Below are 19988 nucleotides of genomic sequence, written 5' to 3'. Positions count from 1 at the left end.
TTTCTCTCCTGTCTGCATTTATCTGCTTCTGTGACACTTCTTTAAAGCAATTAATCCAAACTCACTGCATTCCTTAATATACCCGGGAATTACTTTTCCTGGCACGTTATTTATTATCTTTCAATATGAAATAGCTTTTTTAAACAACAAATGAATGTAATGTCGTAAACCGACTTTAAAATTGTCCGATGGTTTTTTGGTGGGGTGACGTCTCATGTTGTAAAACGTAGAAACCGAGCAGGCTCTCTAGAAAACGCTGCATGTCGCGCATTCAATATTGTTTTCTTTTGTTTCGCGTATGTTATTTTTTTTTTAATTCTTTTCACACTGTTAAACATTTTTCTAGCAGTCGATAACAGTTCGACTGCCCATATTACGCGCTAAGTCGGGACCTTTTTGGTGTTGCCAGTAAATTATTTCAGTGTCAAAAAGAAACACGACGAGGAGCAAATTGAAAACTTACATAATTTCGCAAAAATAATGTTTGATATATAAGTTGCTTTACTAATTGGGGTGCATCTATTTCGAGGGAAATCAGCGACCATCAAATTTTTGACGGATATCCCATTTAATTATAGTATACCTTATGCATACGCGCCACGAACAAACTTTTCAAATAGTTGTTTCACAACAGCAAAATGCATCATTATTAAAAGATGGTTTCACTGATTTAATCACTAACAGTTAAAGAAAGGCAGAGCGTGCCGGGCTGTAGGTATTTATTATCGCCCCTCAATGAGTGAGATCGCGTATTTAGCCGAAAAGAACGCCAAAAGACGAGCTACGGAGCCACATGGTGGTGAACATAATTAACCACGTCCTGCATCTGTTAAGCTGTCGGTAACTAAGTTTCTTTTAGACTGAGATGCCACAAAAAGAAAGGCGTCGGCGACGAATTAACAAACATTAATTTAGTATACATTTTTGGTATACACGGGCAGGTTCAAAAGCACCGGCCGTGTCGAGTCCCACAAGTTCTTATTATGGCTCCGGAGCCGGTGAGGTTCTGGAATCGGCCGATATATAAACGCAGAACAACGAGTAACAAAACCTTTGGCCTTGCGTTTTTTTTTTTGTTTTTTGTTTAGTGATTTTTAGTATTGTTCGCGTGAAATATATCTAGGATATGAGATAAATGCAATCTATTTACGTATTTATTCAACATATTAGAGTTCCAGTATAATATGCGCCAAAGTAACACGGAACTTCAACTGGAAGCCGTACGTGCCTTTGGTGTAAAAATAATGAGAGGGTCTTAATTGCTCCCCTTTCAATTTTGCTTCGACTTGTGTTGCAAACTTTAAAGCGTTCCGGAAAAAAACTAATATGTCGAAAATGAAGAAGAAAAGAGACATGGTTTTTGTCTTTTATTTTTTATGAGCAATAGGAAGCAACTGATCCATACACAAAATCTGTCTTCAGCAAAGTATATAGGGGTGCGCTGGTCAGGCAAAATGACGGACGAAAGTGTCTTTGTGACACCCCGTATGTGTATTCTGAACGACTTCATCGTTCAGAATACACATACGGGGTGTCACAAAGAAAAGTTTACAGTTCTTTTTTTTTTTTACCGCAAAAATAAACTAGGCATCGCCGAACGGTTTTGTTTCCGTCCAAAGGTAGCGCTAGAGGTAAGAACCAGATTCCGAAGTTTCAGCCCGATCCGATACCTTATTCAAAAGTTATAAGTGATTTTCTGAAAAGTTCAATGGGAAAATGGCGGCCGACGGAGTTTTTGAATACACTCTATGGCGCCGGAAACCGAAAACGGGCAAAAATGGGCACCATTTTCCAAAATCAATCTGTCAGATAGTTGCACAACTAAAAAAATAAAATAATTTTCCAAAATAAAATCAATGCGTCATATAGTTGCACAAACTAAACTTTGTTGACATGACACTTAGCTGTGATCTGTGTAAAACAATTAACAAAACAGAGCCGCGAAACAAAGATATAGCGCGCTTCTTTGTGTATCTAGAAAGGTTAATAAATTTTTTGCTAAGTCAACATTAGAGTATTGAGGTTCTGCAGGGTTTTCAGTTTACATTGAATCCGCTTTCCTATCGCCACTAGGACAATATGCCAAGGTCAAATATGTCAGGGGCTTTATATAAAGAATTAACAAAGAATGACATGAAGACATACAATAGAATGGCGGCGATTGAACGTCACATTCTGAGGGTTGCTTGATTGACGTGTTTACAAACTTGCTTTCCGTTGACGTTCAAATAGAAATGTAGCGCGCTTCTTTCTGTACTTATAAAGGTGACTCCTATATATATATATAAAAAAACTAACAGAGAAGGTCACTGAGACACACCATAGAATGGCGGCAACTGGATACCACACTCCGAATTTTTTTTGATTGACATGTTTACAAACTTGTTCTCCGACTGCGTTTTATAACTGTCATAACACATCTTTGAGGAAAATTCAGTCCTTAAAATACAGCTCCTTTGTTTTGTTTACGTACCTCTTTGAACTGACTATATTTTCAAAATGCCCAAAATTTACCTTTTCCGGCATGCTATTTCTTGCCTCAAAATTCATGCTAGCTTTTAAGAAAACAGCAAATGAAGGAGATGCCAAAACCAACATTCAAATATTCCCACTTTTTCAAGTATAGTGACTTCACGTGTCAAACCTGCAGGTCGGGCGGGCACTCCAGAGAACACAGCACGTCGCGCATACAACTCTTTTCGTTCTGATGAAGGTACCTGCCCCAGCATTTACTTCACACAATCAACTTTTTTATAGCAACATCTGTTAGTGGGAATCACTTACGGTGGTTTCATTTGAAGTCAAAAAACATTGTCGGGGTGGCTCCTCAAGATCATATATGAAATAATATTTAAAATGCCTTTCAAAACAATTACAAATATATAGCTTAAGAAAAAAAATGAAACGCTGCCGAATAGATTGTGTGAACATCGGGATTCGATTTTCGCTCAAGTTTGGACGATCTTTGGAAAATATTGACTTCTCACGTAGTCAAAATAATTTCTATACTATAAGTAGGCAATGTTTGTTGTTTATAGAAAAAATTTGTTGTCTTTTAACTTTTTTATTTATTTTTACACGAAATCGAAAACATGCCACCCAGAGCAATTTTGACTAACATTGAGATAGCTATATGAAACGAACGGTGAGAAGCTATGTCAACATACATATATCGATACGTAGTTGTTTATATAAGCTATCGATTGGTTTATGTTTCTTGTTAATCGAACTTAATGGACACATTTATTTGCTTCAAATATGTACAGAAGTTTAATATATGCAAACGTCGAGAATAATTTTCAGAAAAAAAAGCGTTAATTTTTTTTCTAGCCTATATTGAGTAGAAATAGTGTATATGTGTCTTGGGTCTAATATTTTTGTTGTATTTTGGTGACAACAAGTTAAATAAGCCAATTTTAAGCCCGTCACTCAATCTTTGGTTCAACTATGCTAGCTTCACCGCAATGCTACTGGCGGCCTCATTAATTAGAGATGGTTTAAAGAGCCAGTTTATCATGATCATTTTGCTGTTATGACATGACAACTCCTGGAACATCTGAGGCACGTTATGGATGTCAAATTAACCATTCATGTTTTTAGTAATGCCACCTGCAGCCTGAAAACGGGGCGAGCCAGGCATTATATTTGGACATGTGGCGGGCGAGTGTTCTTACCGAATATATCGCTAAAGCGAATGAGTGACTGCGAGTGAGTGAGTTTTCATATTCAAACTATGTTATTTAGGATAGCCCAGCTTCTGGAACATATGAAACCCCCTACTCTTATTGAAACAGCCGTTATAGCTAGAAAGGGAAATAATTAAAATGTTCTTATTGGTGACGTTCTAGGTTGGAGATGAGGATGCGGATCTTGGACTCCCCTAGGCCGTACCACTCTAAATGGTGCTTCTTGGTCATCGTGGTTGTCATGAGGACAATGAAATGTTTGCTCTTCCCGAAAGAGCTGGAAGGCTCGAATAGCTTCATCCACCCGGTGCTCCCCAGCATGATCTCGTCGGTGATGTCCAGACCCTCCTTGAACACCGAGCGCATGATGGTGGACGTGGACATGGAGACGTTGAAGATGGAGTTCTCCTACGAGTAGGTTGTAGACTGCACTGCTTACCTCAGACACGGATCTCAGACTGCGGGTCGTCCAGTTGGCCGTAGACGCCACCATAGCCCAGGGCCTGGCCGCCGCCTCAGAAAGAGGAAGGGCCCGCCCACCCCCCTCCTCCCTGAACCACATCTCGGAAAAAATGAAGTTTTACGACAACTACAAAATTGCTTTGTAATTTTACCTTGAAATTTCATGGCTAGAGGAAGCTTCTTGGCATCCCCTTTACATGAGGCAGGAACAGGAGCGAAGCTGGTAGGTAGAACGTTACTTAGAGCTTTCGAAAGAGGCAGCCGACGTTTCACGAAGAGAGTTAGATTTCTGGTTGTAAGTTGTTTTTCGTAGTTTTAACAAATCAAAAACAAAATATTTTTGACAGGCACGTAGAGCTTACTCCAAAAGGAATCGTCGTCATACAAAACAGAAAAAAATGAAAACAGTTCCTTTTGCGTCAAACGAGGCAATAACGCTCGTCTTGTCGTGGCACTCAGTTGTTCATCGAACTGACACTAACGCCGTTTCCTTTGATCAGCAATCTCTGGAAATCTCTGGACGCAATCTCTGGAAGAAAGGAATAGCAGATAAAGAGGTGCCGTTGTACGCGGGCGCGCTTTCACGCTCTCCAAAACAAAACAAAAAAAGAACCAGAAGCGTTCTGAACAGAGCAGATATCAGCTTAGATCAGAAAGTTATTTATAAGCCACTTAAACACGGAAGGGATAAGGGGAGCAGTGTCGGTGGTCTAGCGTAGCTTTGACCAGTAGTTTCAGTATCTGACGTCCTTGTGTAGAGTGTTTCAGCCTCTCCTCATGTGCCATGGCACGAGCCTGAACCACGTCATGGAGCCTGTTGATCTGCGCAAACTTTTCTGGTTTGTCTGTTTTTGCGAAAATAGAAAGGCCGTTTGTTAACCGCATCGCGTGAAGATTGAGTGATTCCAGCTTCCTTCATTATACGTTTGGTGAGCCTGTAGTTACACTAGTTCCTACGTATATTGTAATTTAAAATGATTTCGGGTGTCCATTTGTGCACAAATAATGCCAAGTGGATTGAGCTTTGTTTCATAACATAGATTATAAGGCAGCATTCTTGAAGGGCAAATAAAATATAATACCGCTTTCAAGCCCTGCAAATATGCAGGGTGTTTCAGAAAACGCAGGCCCAAATCGCTCCTGCAAAAACTACTTATCACAACAAAAAAAGGCTTGTGGCGGTTTGGTCCTGGGCCAGGGGCCCATTTAAGAAAACCATTGAAGTCCCGGATAATTGAATTGCTAATTATTTTCGCATAATTAACTTTTTTTATATTGTGTTTATGGGCACAAATTAAATTAGAAAATTGCTCAGCATCATCGAAAACCCCTAAATCAACAAATTGCAGAACGATAGAAGGCACGCGAAACATTTTACGGCTTTCTGAAAAACCGCACAAATTCCACGCGTGTTTAAGTTTGGGTTTGCTATCGGAGCACATCTCCGCCCCGACGGCACCGCGCCCCGCGACGAGATAGTGGAACCAACCTTTGCTGCGCTGTCATCGCTCGAGGCAGCAGAGTCTGGTTGCACTATATCTCCACGGCGGCGCGGTGCTGCCGGGGACGAGATGCGCTCCCATAACAAACCGAAACTCAAAAACCCGTCGAATTCGCGCGGTTTTTTAGAAGACCATAAAATGCTTCGCGTGCCTTCTATCGTTCTGCACTTTGTTGGTTTAGTGGTTTTCGATGATGCTGACCAATTTTCTAACTTAAACCATGCCCTTAAACACAATAATAAAAAAGTAATTAGGCAAAAATAATTAACAAGTTGTTTATCCCGGACTTTAACAATTTTCTTAAATGGGCCCCTTACCTAACCACAACTCCACAAGCCTTTTTTCGTTGCAATGAGTAGTTTTCGCTGGAGCGATTTGGCCTGCGTTCTCTGAAACACCCTCTATATACTTATTAGTATTAAAGTGTTACATGTTTCGTTAAAGTGTCGTATTTGTGAGATGCGACACTCTTGACTTCGAGATTGCGATCAAAAACACACAAAACGAAACTGCATTTGATTTCTAGCTTGATGCGCATATAGATAACGGCTCAGAATCTTGGCACATGTGTGAGGTTTATAGCTCTGCGTATATTGACACGTATTGTTAATTAGTGTAATTTTATTTTAATAAAATATATCATATAGTTTTGAAAACTATTATTCGTTAAAATGCAACGTAGCTATTATCTGGGTAAAGCAAAAAAAACAAAATAAACGTTCAAATAAAAATGTAGCGCGCTTCTTTTTGTATTTATAAAAGTGGACTTCTACATAAAAAAATAAGACAGAAGGGCACGGAGACACACAATAGAATGTCGGCAACTGAATACCACAATCCGAAGGTTTTTTTTTGATTGACGTGTTTACAAACTTGCTCACCGTCCGCGTTTTATAACTGTCTTAACACATCCTTGAGGCGATTTACTTTCTTAAGCTGGAGCTTCTGTGTGTGTGTGTTCTTTTTTTTTTACTTATCTGAAGTAACTACATTTTTAAAATACCCAGAATTTAGACTTTATGGCATACTATATACTATCTCGAAATTCCAATTTGCTATTAAGAAAACAGCAAATGAAGATTATGCCAAAACCAGCATCAAAATCTTCCCACATTTTCAAGTATAGGTGACGTACCGTGTGAAACCTGAAGGTTCAGCAGGAACTCCAGAAAACACGGTACGTCGCACACTCAACTGTTTTCCTTCTCTTGAAGGAACCTGCCTCAGCAATCATTTCACAAAATCAACATTTTTTTATAGCGGCAGCTGTTAGTTATTTCCAAGTCGTCTTGACCCATATCGCACCGGTGCTGCGCGGTTCGTGGTACACGGAAGGCTAGAGGGGAGAGGGGAGCTTCCTTCTTTCCCCACCAGCCTTTCGTGTACTAAAGTGGAAAGAGTTTACTGCACTGGACAGGTGCGGTGTGATCCAGACGAATAGGCCATTAGAATATCTTAGGAAAATGGCACGGTCGTCCTCCGAGAAAGGCACCGGTTACGTCATTATTCACACGCTCGCTCCGCTGATTTTATACGAAAACGAAAATTTAGAACTCTCGGGACGAATTCGAACCAGCGACCTATAAATTACAGCTATTGTTTAACATCAAGGGGAGCGCACCTTATAGCCCCATAGAGCAGGGGTTTCAACCCTACTGCCCGAGAACCGCACGCCGCACGCGACTCTCTGGGTAGCGGCCCGCAAGCATCCCGCCGCTGCGATCCCCCATTCCCAAGCCTGGAGCGCTCCATGCGCCAAATATATTAGTTTGATATCGTCGATTTATTTCCGCACCAAATGGAACTCTTCTCAGATAACGTGTTCATGTATTTTGCACTATTCTCCTTTTCTTTTGGATGGAGTATTGCTTCGCCTAAATATTGCCTTCTTATTATTTTCACATATAAGTATACGAAATGACAATACCACTGCTAAACTACAAGCGCGAGCTCTTTGTACAAGGAAACACCTCGCCTGCTCGAATTCTTGCTCAGCAGGAGAAACTGCCAAAAATAAAGCTATATGAGCTCGGGCTTCTAGCTCTGAGACAACACATTTAAAATAAAGCATTTTATTATTACTGCTGTTACGATAAAACATATTGTCAGGAATGACATTTTGATAGAGGGGGAGGGGATATAACTGAGGGAGTTGGGCGTTTGGTAGGGCGAACTTGTGCCCAAAAGAAAATAAAAAAAAAAAAAAAAAATATTTTCTCACGCGGTACGCCGACACCAAAGCCCTGCCTTCAGGGACTACTGTGGAAGTCTCATCGAGTCCATCGTCCTCCGGCACGGTGCTCCTAAAGTTCTTATTACAGATAGCGGATCATCGTTCATGGCGCAAATGACCCGAGAAATCCTTCGGCTCAGTTCCACCAGCCATCGTCGTACCACTGCGTACCACCCGCAGACCAACGGTCTGACGGAGCGACTCAACAAGAAAATCACCAACATGATCTCTATGTACGTCGACGTAGAGCACAAGACGTGGAACGAGGTGTTGCCCTACGTCACGTTCGCCTACAATACGGCGGTTCAAGAGACCACTGGATTCAGCATGCCAGTTCCAAAGTAGGAGGCAGCCATAAGCCATTATTGGGTGGCAAGTTACTATAAAAAGTGTCCTTATGCTCTGGGATGAACTTTGAATCAGCCATGACTTTAAGTTCTTACTTACACGACGCCTGCAGCAAGACACACTTGAGAATATTTTTGGAGCTATATACGACAAATGCTGGGCTGTAACACAAACCCAAATGTGCACCAGTTCACCTCAGGACTAAAACACCTCTCGATAAAGAAACTGTTCAAACTGCCGGACAATGAAAGCGTAGAAGATGACAAGGCTGAGCTCCTAAAGGAGTTGCAGATATCTTCGCACCATGAAAGTTTAATTTCAGATATTGTGGAATGTCTTGCAATTGATAACTTCCTGCCACTAGAGGATATTTCTGAGCTGGCATCAGACATCAGGTCTAACATAATTGATGACTCGTCCACTTTTTTATTACGTTCGGGGCTATTTGATCAAGCTTTTGCTTGAACAGACAACTTACAGCTGTGGCTGTTCTCAGCTGCTATCGGATGAGTCTAATAACTTGACCAGGCCTCACCAGTACTGTATTGTTCCTAAAGCATACCACGTGCCTGGAAAATTCTTCGGGAACTTAGCAGTACCATCACAGGCTGCCATCCATTTCATTCAGCAACTATAAAATCACTTTCTTCCCATAATAGAGAGTGTAACACATGTTCGAGGAGTGTGTGCCGCCTTGTATAGCACACTTTGAGGTCTGGGTGGTTTTAGCCTTTGCCCAGAGGAGCACCACAAAGGGTTTTTTAAAATTGTTTTGCAGAATACGCTTGTGTTGACATGTTTGATCTCTTAACCGGAATTTAAGCAAAGTTCGGTTGCACTCTTTAGTGGCTAGTAAGCAACGAGACAGGTTTAACTATTGATAGTGTATTAATAGAGGCGGTTGCCAAACCAAAAACAAAAAGTGCTTATTAAGTGGGCGGTGCAGCTTGCTCTCCAAATATTTGTTTCCCCTTTTTTCCAGCGAATCTGTATCACGGCTCGCTAACAAACATATTTGTCCACTTTCTACAAAATTTCGATAGAAAATAGTGTATAGAGGCTAAAAATATTTTAAAGAAAATGTATCCACTTTTGTATTCACTGTCCATAGTTTTTTAGCGGCTTTTTTCTGAAGCCATATTTCTTTTCTGAACAATTTCGGGGAATGTTTAGGGACTTTGAATCTTGTCAGATTTCGAATAGAGTAGTTTGGTAATGGCTCGCCCGCAGTGAGTTTGAGGCTATGCAAATCGTTTTTTTTTTTTATATTTGCCGCAAATCGGGAATTTGTACTATCCGGCGTGTGCTTCGCATTGTTATTATACTCTTACGACTGGTAATGATAGCGATGTCTTACTTATTTTTGCACTTACTTCCCGTACCCGAGTCGGCGTGAAAGTGAATGTATCATACAGCATGTTTTTTGTTAACTTGATTCCTCTAAGAATCTGTTACGAAGTGTACGATATGCCGAAGTCCTTCATATTCATTTATTTTTGTGAGTATCGATGTCTTTCGTATAAAACATACAGAGCTCCTGAAGTAAATCATGTATACATGAATGTGGTCCAATAAAATGTGGTTGGTTGGTTGGTTGGTTGGGGTTTTATGGCGCAAAAGCATCTTAGGCTATGATGCGCCATGTACAGTCGGGAGCAATAGTTTGCGGGGCACGGGAGCGCGTGCCGAAATGCATTGCCGCGCCGTGCAACGGCGCTCCGCCGCATTAAAAAGCCGCGCTTTCCGCATGCGCGTCCTTCGTGCTGGCAGTCATGTCTCTTTCGCTCGTTTCTGTCTGACTTACTCCTGATAACCGGAGTCGACGCCAGGGGCGCAAGTTGCCGTTTCGCTGGCTGTCATGCCTCGCGTCCTCTTCAGCTGCCTCAGCAGCCGCGCTGGGTGACGGAGCGCCTGGTTAACCCTCACCTCCCCCCTCTTCCCCCTACGCGACCTCCATGACAAAGCGCGGTGGCTGAGGCGGCTGAAGCAGGCGCACAGCATGACAACCAGCGAAGAGCTAGCTCGCGCTCCTGGCGCCGACTGCTGTTATCAAGAGCGCGTCGAAAAGAAACGAGCGAAAGAGACATGATTGCGAGCACGAAAGCCGCGCATGCGCAAAGCGCGTCTCCTTAATGCGGCGGCGCGCCGTCGGACGGCGCGGCGATGCATTTCGGCACGCGCTCCGGTGCCCCGCAAACTTTTGCCCCCGACTGTACATACACTATTGCAGATAGGGTTTCGAAGAGGATAGAACTTTAGTAGTTGATGATAGGTTAAAACTATGTGTATGATTTGTAAGTAGTTATGGACATGAAGTTGGGTGTAAAATCATAGTCGGTGTAAAAGGCCGATAGCTTTCAAGAAGCTAAAAACGCTGTGATGCGGAACTAATGGTTCATTGCCAAGCAAAATAGGAAGGTTTAAAGGCGTATGTTCTTTATATAGCTGAGAAAAATGTCTCCGTCGGTCTAGGTCATAAGCAGGGCATTCTAATAATATGTGTGCGACAGTTAAAGGATTATTGCAGTGCTCGCACTCTGGGGCTTCCTCCCTGCGCAGAAGGTGGCCATGGGTGAGGTGCGTATGCCCTATCCTTAGCCAACACAGGACAACCTCATAAAAGCGTTCACGGTGTCTTGCACTCTCCCACTCACTAAGCAGTGGCTTTACGGTATGCAGCTTGTTACTTACTTCTTCATCCCATTGTTGCTGCCCCTTCTCTCTTATACGATGCCTTAAAAGTCTGTGATAGTCTTTATATGGAATGTCATGCAGTTCGACTTCTTTGTCACCAGCAGAACTGGCTGCAAGGTCTGCTTCCTCATTACCCGGTATACCAACATGGCTAGGGACCCAGCAAAAGACTATTTTAATGTTCCTTTTGGAAGCATCAATGATTTTATTCTGCAACTCTATGATTATTGGGTGTTTAGAGGTATTTAGTGATGAGAGCACTCTCAATGAACTGAGTGAATCAGTATACACAACTGACTTCATGCTCTTCGTTTCTATAATGTGATTAACTGCCAGGCGGATACCACATAGTTCAGCTGTTAAAATAGTAGCTGTATATGCAATTCGTTGAACATAGTGAACAGAGGGGCCAACCATAGCACATCCAACGAACGTTTCTGTCTTGGTGCCATCTAGCTGTGTAATACGAGCTGTGACCAGCGTATCTACTTCGGATTTCATAAAATTCCTTTTTGATGCAATTTGGTGGGGTGTTTCTCTTTCTGAACGTAGTTAGTGAATAGTCACACAAAATGAGGCAATATTCCCAGGGAGCTATTGCTTGAGGTACGGGGGTCACGGGCATTGTAGTGCTCAGTCCAACCGAATCAGCTGCAGCTGCATTTCTCATACTAAAAGGCGGGATTACAGAGGGCTTGTTGTCAAAGGTGCGCTTATATCTTGTTTCTTCTACAGCCTCGCGTGTAGGATGCAGGGTGAGTGAACGTATTCGAAGGGAATACATAAATCCCAAAGCAAACCTTCGCTTTTCCAGAGACCATTCATTTGTCTCTGCATAAAGGCTGGGGATAGGCGACGTGCGAAATGCACCTGTAGACAGTCGCAATGCCTGGTGATGAATGGGGTCAAGTATTCAAAGAGCTGAGGGCCTTGCCGATCCATATACACAACTACCATAGTCGAGGCGTGAGCGAACCACCGAACTGTAAATTCGGAGAAGACAGAGACGATCAGAGCCCCATGAGGTATGAGAAAGGACTTGAAGAATGTTTAGTGCTTTCTGGCATTTTACCTTAAGATACCTAATATGAGAAAGAAAGGACAGTTTACTATCAAAAATAAGCCCTAGGAACCTCTGCTCCGGTTTTGTTGGAATTGGAGTGGAGTGCATGGTCACCGATGGATCTACTGTAGCTCCTCGTAAGCGAGAAAAGCAAACAGAAACTGTTTTTTCTGGTGAAAACTTAAAGCCATTTTGATCAGCCCTCTTGAGCAAATTGTTTACTGCTAAATGGACCCTACGTTCACAGAAAGCAATGTTACAGGATGAGACGGATATCTGAAGATCAACATAAAGTGAATACTGTACGGATGATGGGATGGCCCGGGCTATCGAGTTTATTTTTATTATAAAAAGGGTGACACTCAATACGCCTCCCTGGGGAACACCGTTTTCCTGGCAGAATTCTCGAGAGTAGGTAGTGCCTAATTTGACACGAAAGGTACGTATCGCCAAATAGCTCTTTACGAATGCTAGCATCCTGCCTCGAATGCCATAGCTATACATATCTTGTAGGATGCCATGCCGCCAGGCAGTGTCGTAAGCCTTTTCTAAATAGAAAAAGACAGAGAGGCAGTACTGTTTATTTACGAAGGCCTCACGGATGGTAGACTCCAAACGGACAAGATGATCCAATGTAGATCGTGACGAACGGAAGCCACACTGATATTTATCAAGAATATTTTCTTTTTCTAAAAAGTACACGAGTCGCTTATTTAGCATTCTCTCCAGAGTTTTGCTAAGACAGCTTGTTAGTGCTATTGGGCGGTAACTGGATGCACACGATGCATCCTTTCCAGGCTTAAGAAAAGGAATGACGGTTGCCACTCTCCAAGATGATGGAAATGTAGTCTCCTGCCAAATGCGATTAAACAAAAACAAAATTATATCGAGTGTGGAAGGGTGAAGGTGAGTAAGCATATGGTAGTGAATTCCATCTGGTCCAGCAGATGCAGGTTTAGTTTCATGAAGTACCTGTTCCAGTTCATTCAGTATGAGAGGTAAGTTGTATGCTTCTCGAGCTCCGCCGGATGTCCGCACGGATTGGAGTTCTGCTTGTCTCTTGTGTTTCAGAAATGCAGGTGAACAATTCTGAGAGCTAGAAACACGTTCAAAGTGTTCCCCAAGGAGATCTGCCTGTTCTTCTAGGCTCTCAGGGCACAGTCCGTTTTCGGAAAGAAGCGGTATTGAGTAAGCCCGGTAATGCCCATTGACTTTATGCACTCCATCCCAAACTTTCTTGGTGGTGGCAGTGCTGTTAATAGAGGAAGCATAACCTTGGAAACTTTGACGCTGTGAGACGCGGCGGATGTATCTCGCATGAGCCTTCATCCGCTTGAAACTGATGAGATTAGTCACTGTTGGGTAACGTCTAAATATGCCCCATGCTCTGTTCTGCTTTTTTCTTGATTTTTCACAGTCGGCATTCCACCATGGTTTAGGGCGGCGGGGTAAGCGAGATGAAGTCATAGGGATAGCTAAAATTGCAGCATTAAGGATGTGGGCGCTAAGCAGATTGGTGAGTTCATCGATAGACAGTTTGTTAAGCGATGTACAAGCGAGCTGGGTTGCTTGGCTGAAGACAGACCAGTTTGCTTCCTCAAACTTCCAACGGGGAGTTCGTGTAGGCACTGTAACAGGTGGATGTAGTCGGTTCAGAATGATAGGAAAGTGATCGCTCCCATAGGGGTTAGGATCGACAGCCCAGGAAAACAAAGGAAATAATGTCGGATCGCAAAGAGACAGATCAATAGATGTAAAAGAATGAGTTGGGGCACTGAAATACGTAGATTCTGCTTTGTTCAATAAGCATATAGGTGTTGAGGAAAGAAAACACTCTATCATCGAGCCACGTGTATCTCGTCTTCTACTTCCCCAAAGAGGATTATGAGCATTGAAATCACCGAGAATTAGGGCAGGTTGGGGTAATTGGTCGTGAAGTGATTCAAGCTCTTCGCGGGATACAGGATAGCTTGGGGGAATGTAAAGTGAACAGACGGTTATTAAACGGTCCAACAGAACACGAACTGCCACGGCTTCCAGAGTGGTATTCAAAGGAACCTCAATACATGGGGTAGACGGCTGGACAACTATAGCTACTCCACCAGAACTGTGCGACAAAAGAGGTCTCTCCTTGCGAAAAAACTGAAAGCGCCTTAGGATGTTAGAGTGACTATTGTTTAAGTGTGTTTCCTGAAGACAAAATGCTATAGGGTGATGCTGGTCTAACAGAGAGTGCACGTCATCGTAGTTTCGAAGCAACCCTCGACAGTTCCACTGCAGGAATGCTGCCATTATGCATGAATTAGAAGAAAGACCATTCATCAAGACCTAAAAATCAATTTTGATGCGGGGTGCATTTTTCTTTTTAGATGTGTTCTTCGGCCTATCTGTGTTACCACAGGAAGTCGAAGGTAAGGACTCCGAGCTTGAGAATGGCCTGTCGTCCTTGGACTTGGGCCCGCTCTCGTCCATCGGCTCATCAAGGGCTGCCTCTGGCTGATTCCTAAGGGCCTGCGACCCCGACGGCTCACCAGGTTTTCGGGCGCCTTCAGAGGGACGAGAAGGAAGTCCCCGACCTCGAGTCATCTGCGTTTTGGATGGCGCAGGGATTGAAGATCCCTGCGCTAGAATGGACCCCGAAGCGATAGGATCTACCTCTCGCTTTGGGGTTGAAGTGGTTTGTGCCACTCCAGATGAGGTTGAGGGGGACTCAGGGGGGGGACGCAGGTCGTCCGTTGACGTCTGCGTTCCCGTTGACGCCGTCGACCACGCCGGTCCCCTGCGCGCGGCCTCGGCATAAGAGCCTTGAGAAATAAAAGAATGCCTTTTCCGTGATTCTGAGTAAGAAATATTTTCTTTGGCCTTTAGTGAGAGAATTTCCTTCTCTCTCTTCCACAGGGGACAGCTGCGAGAATACGCTGGGTGTGTTCCTCGGCAGTTGACGCAAAGGTGGGTATTGTTGCCACAGTTGTCGGAAGGGTGGTCAGTGCTTGCACATTTTGCACAGCTGGCTTTTCCTCTGCAGGTTAGTGACCCATGTCCAAAGCGCTGGCAGCGGAAGCAACGCCTTGGATTGGGGACGTAGGGGCGGACTTTGCAGTTGAGATACCCGGCTTTAACAGTGGAGGGTAGCGTTGTCGAGTTGAACGTTAGCACAATGTACTTTGTGTCCCGTTCTTCACCGTCGCGACGGATAGTGATACGTCGCACAGCGACTACGTCTTGATCTTGAAGTCCCTTGAGTATCTCGTCGGTAGACATTCCAAGGAGATCATCTTCAGAGATGACACCCTGCGTGCTGTTCAGTGAGCGATGTGGAGTCACTGACACTTTGTAATCTCTTACTTGGTTGAGTGCAAGAAGTGCTTTGCTTTGCTCAGCATTTGCGACCTCCACAAGCAGGTCGCCAGATGGAAGTTTTTTGGCTTTAAAGGATTTTCCTATCACAGTTTCTAGGGTCTTTGCGACCAAGAAGGGGGAAAGCTTTGCAAGTGGTTGATCTTCGTTCTCCGAGTGCATTACTATAAATTTGGGAAAATTCATGACTGGCAAGGTAAGGCTTGTTGATGTTGTCTCTTCGGTCCGGACCCTTTTCGGGGCCCGATCAAGGAAAGATTTAGCTTTAGTACCCATATGAATGGGAAAAGGATTTCAGAACCTGCGGTGTGCCGCCCACCATCGAGCCCAACTTAGGGAGTAGTCAGCAGCCCATAACAAAATGGGCTTTGCTGGAACCGCTGATCCACTAGCACTTGCCCAGGTGCTATACCCAACTGTGGTTAGGATAAGGGTATCTGCCACCACACAAGGTTGGCCCTTGCCGCCAAAGAAGGTGAAACAAAGGGAGAGGGAAGGGGAGAAAAGAGAAAGAGGGGATAGTAGAAGAAAAGGCGACTAGACTGAATCATCCTGGCCGGGCCTTACCAGGACTCCCGTCTACGAGAAGCGGGTGCCGAAGTGGTGTATTGCCTCACCCGGGGGGCCCCGAAGGGTCCAAATCTACCCCGGGCTCGGCTCAACCACCAGGATGCCCTTTTCCCCGGACACGGGCTCGCCGCGCATAGCCAGACGTGGGTGGGTTTTAGCCACTTTTTACTCAGGGTCTGTGTGTCGCTAATGTGGCTGGGGTCCGTGGTGACGCTACTCACCAAGCACCTAGCACGTAAGGTGCAGGCGCCCCCTGCGGGGCTCGGGGTCCGTGGAGACGCCACTCTCCAAACACCTGCTTTCACAGGTGCCCCCTGCGGGGAGTATAGTTGATGGGGATTCCAGGTGTTTGAGGCATATTCTAATTTTGGTCTGACGTACGTGTCAAAGGTCAGCTTACGGACAAAGGTGAAGCGCTTTAAGTTGCGTTTGATTAGTACAAGGGTTATATATGAACCGGCAGTAATGGCTTGGATGTGCTTATTCCAGGAAAGGTCAGATGTTAGTCTTACACCAAGGTATTTATACACAGTAGCGGTCTCAATCAGATTGAATGACAGGGTGTTTTTGATTTCTGTTGAAGCGAATTAGTTTTCATTTAAGCTTGTTTAATGACATCATCCACTCATTGCACCAAATATTAATTTTATCTAGATGTTCCTGAAGCTGGGTATTATTTTGCACACAAGTTACTTTGTTATAGATGACGCAGTCGTCGGCGAAAAGGCGTATCTTTGAAGAAATCCCAATGGGAATGTCATAAATAAATATTTAAAAAAGTTAGGCGCCAAACGCGGACCCCTGGGGAACACCAGAAGATACATTTATTAAGGAAGATACATGATCATTAATGGACGTGAGCCATACACGGAAAAAAGAAAGTCGCGAATCTATGGAAACGTTAATTGGTCGAGGCAAAGAGAAGATAACTTAGAAAGAAGGCGTTCATGGGGGGGGGGGGGGGGGGGGGGGGGGGCGGACATGGTCGAACGCTTTAGAAAAATCAAGAAAAACTGCGTCAGCCTGGACATGAAATTCAAGGTTAGTGTGCAAATCATTGATGAAGTCGCAGAGCTGTGTTTCGCAGGAAAGTCCTCTGAAAAAAGTGCTGCTGTTTAAACAACCAAAAATGTGATGATAGGTGCCTCATGATATTGGCGTACAGGGTATGCTGAAGTAGTTTGCATGAAATGAAAGTCAAAGAAATAGGGCGATAATGAGATCCGGAAGAGCGGCTGCAATGTTTAAATACTGGAATACCCTCCCACCTTGCAGTCAGATGGACGGCAGCTTTGAGTTAACGATTGATTAAATATGAGTTTCAAATATTCACTAGAAATAACACTGTTTTTTTAATTTTAGAGTTGATGTTGTCGGTTCCAGCGGGCAAAGGACGTTTTAGTTTATCAATCAATTTTTTAATACCGGCGGAGTTAACGTTCATAGGATGCATGCGCTTGTAAAGCTTTTCAGGGAGAGTGGGGAGAGAGTTCACGCACTCTTTAGTAAACACTGATGAAAAGTATTCATTAGAAACCCTAGGGTTTCTAACAAACACTTTTAACGACGAGAAGCTTTTGTTAAAAACCTCCAGAATGGGGTCACCGTTAGCGTGAGTAAGGTGGAGGGTAGAGATGTCATTCTTTGGTGGCACCAACTTCCAAAACTTTCTAGGATTACTACGGAGTATGGAAGGTAAGTCATTATAAAAAAAACTTTCTCTTTTAGAATCTAAGGTTACGGGGTATGTAGGGCGGAATTATAAGCATCCCAGGCCTGTGTCGTACCAACACGTTTAAGGCCCATACGCACATTCGCGTTTGAACGCGTTTGAGTGCGTTGCGGAGTCCTTGCGGCCAGGCGCGGTCGCTTGCGGAACGACGCGCGTCTCCCCGCAACGCTCGCTAGCGCGACGCAAGCGAGTAGAGACTCGTTCAACTTTCCGAAGCGTTGCGGTGCGTTCGGGTGCGTTCGACCAATCAGAAGCCGAAAGAGGAGAGGGGGTGACGTATTCGCTCGCCCCACCCGGCCGACTCGGCGAGACGTATCCGGTTCGCCGGTCGCAGTGCTTGCTTTTTCGTTTTGGGGAGCGGTAGGGACTGTATTTTCCAAGGCTGCGATGGTTCAAGCTTGACAAAGCGTCGGGGAAGCCGGCGAGATTGTCCCAAGATCGCACACTTCGACGCTGTCGCTGTGCGCCGCCATGTTGCCTTGGATTTCGCTTACTATTGGTGAGCCACTAGCGACGATAGCGCGTTCTTATTGGCTCTTGACTGCGGCTGTCTGCGTGTCAACGCAACTGTGCGTACAAGTTTGGCGCAAGCGGTCTTAGCAACGCAACGCGTCCGCTTGCCGCTACGGAACGCACCGCGCTCAAACGCGAATGTGCGTATGGGACTTCCGGAGCGCTCGCAGCGCCCCCGCCAGCCACCGCCTCGGCCACGCGCTCCCAGTGGGTCTTTCATATCGCCGGAGACTGTACGTTAAAAGGACAGATAAATCTTGGTTTCTATCGCGTGCTGCGGCATGACCGGTGGCAGACAGAAACCTATTTCTGTTATACGGACAAGCATTTGGTTATATTAGTTCAACAAGAGTTTGGGACACCGGGTGAAGGAAAAATCTTTTGTTACTATCTTGTAGCTTATCCAAACGAACTTTAAATGTTACATTAAGACTTCTCCCGTACTCTAAAAGGTGTCTACGTGTAAGTCGCACAGACAGAGAAGAATCCTCTCGTACAGAAAAAGAGGTATCTTTTAGTTTAAATCCGGCGCCCAAAATGCTTTCTTTCTCTTTGTATCTGGCGAACTTCACAATGATAGGCCTCACCATGATAGGCGATACGATCGTTCAAGATATGACGTGTCAAATGAATACCTAACTTGTGCGTGCCAAACTCAACGGTTTTTACTTCGGATTGACCCCACGTCTCGGTTGAATTATCTGCGCACCCAAAAAACAATAAAGTTGATCTCCTAAGCCTATTTTCGTTGTCCTCACACTCTCTCTGAATAGTTGCTACCTCAACAGAATTATGAGGTCCAGGTCCAGTTACAGATACAGCGTTCGTCGCGTCCAACCTTTCTTCGACAGCAGTTATCCGATAGACAAGCTGTATGACCGATGTATTTGTCGTCTTTAATCCACTTTTAAAAGACGTAATCTTTGCCGAGATGTCAGTCTGCGCAGCCTCAATCCTATGAACTGCAGCCAGTATACTCGATATCTGCCTACTGTCTGTCAGTGGGCCCGGGTTTCATTCAACGTCCCCCGACACAATTAAAAGGCCTTGGCAGATCGAAAAACAAACAACATTCGCGCACTGGAAGAAGTAACAAAGAAGACACTTCAATCATGTGCGTAGAATTTCATTGGAGCTCGAAACTAAAGCCAAGCACTGATCTTGGCTGCAAGAGCATTTGGTATTCTGAAGGTAACCAACCTGAATATACAAGCGTAAACGTGTCATGGCTTCCGCTGCGGGGTCGAGCCTCAACTGGCCGGCGAGTAGAAGCTGCTTTTGTAGACAATCCTCCGGCGACGTTCCTCGTTGCCAGGCGGGGTAGATGGAAGGGTCCAGGCACGGCGGGGCGAGCAAAAACGGCACTTTTGTCGAACCATGCTCCAGGGATTTTTCAGCGTCATCACTAGGACCCCGGGCGTCAGCCGGGAAAGCCAGGAAGAGCTTCGGTGGGACGATGGCCGAAAAGAGTAGCAACTGAATGTACAAGCGGAAACGCGTCATGGCTTCCGCTGCGGTATCAAGCCCCAACTAATTGGCGACTAGAAGCTGCTTTTGTAGACAGCCCTCCGGGGCTGTTCCTGGTTGCCAGGCGGGGTAGTGGAAGTGTCCAGGCACGGCGGAGCGAGCAAAAACGGCACTTTTGTCGAGTCATGCTCCAGGGATTGTTCAGCGTCATCACTAGGACCAGGGGCGTCAGTCGGGAAAGCCACGAAGGGCTTCGGCGGGACGATGGCCGAAAAGAGCAGCACCTGAATGTACAAGCGAAAACATGTCATGGCTTCCGCTGCGGTGTTGAGCCCCAACTAATTGGCGAGTAGAAGATACT

Source organism: Ixodes scapularis, unplaced genomic scaffold, assembly GCF_016920785.2.
Source record: "Ixodes scapularis isolate PalLabHiFi unplaced genomic scaffold, ASM1692078v2 ptg001164l_1__unscaffolded, whole genome shotgun sequence".
Taxonomy (NCBI): domain Eukaryota; kingdom Metazoa; phylum Arthropoda; class Arachnida; order Ixodida; family Ixodidae; genus Ixodes; species Ixodes scapularis.
Note: the sequence above shows the minus strand (reverse complement) of the source record.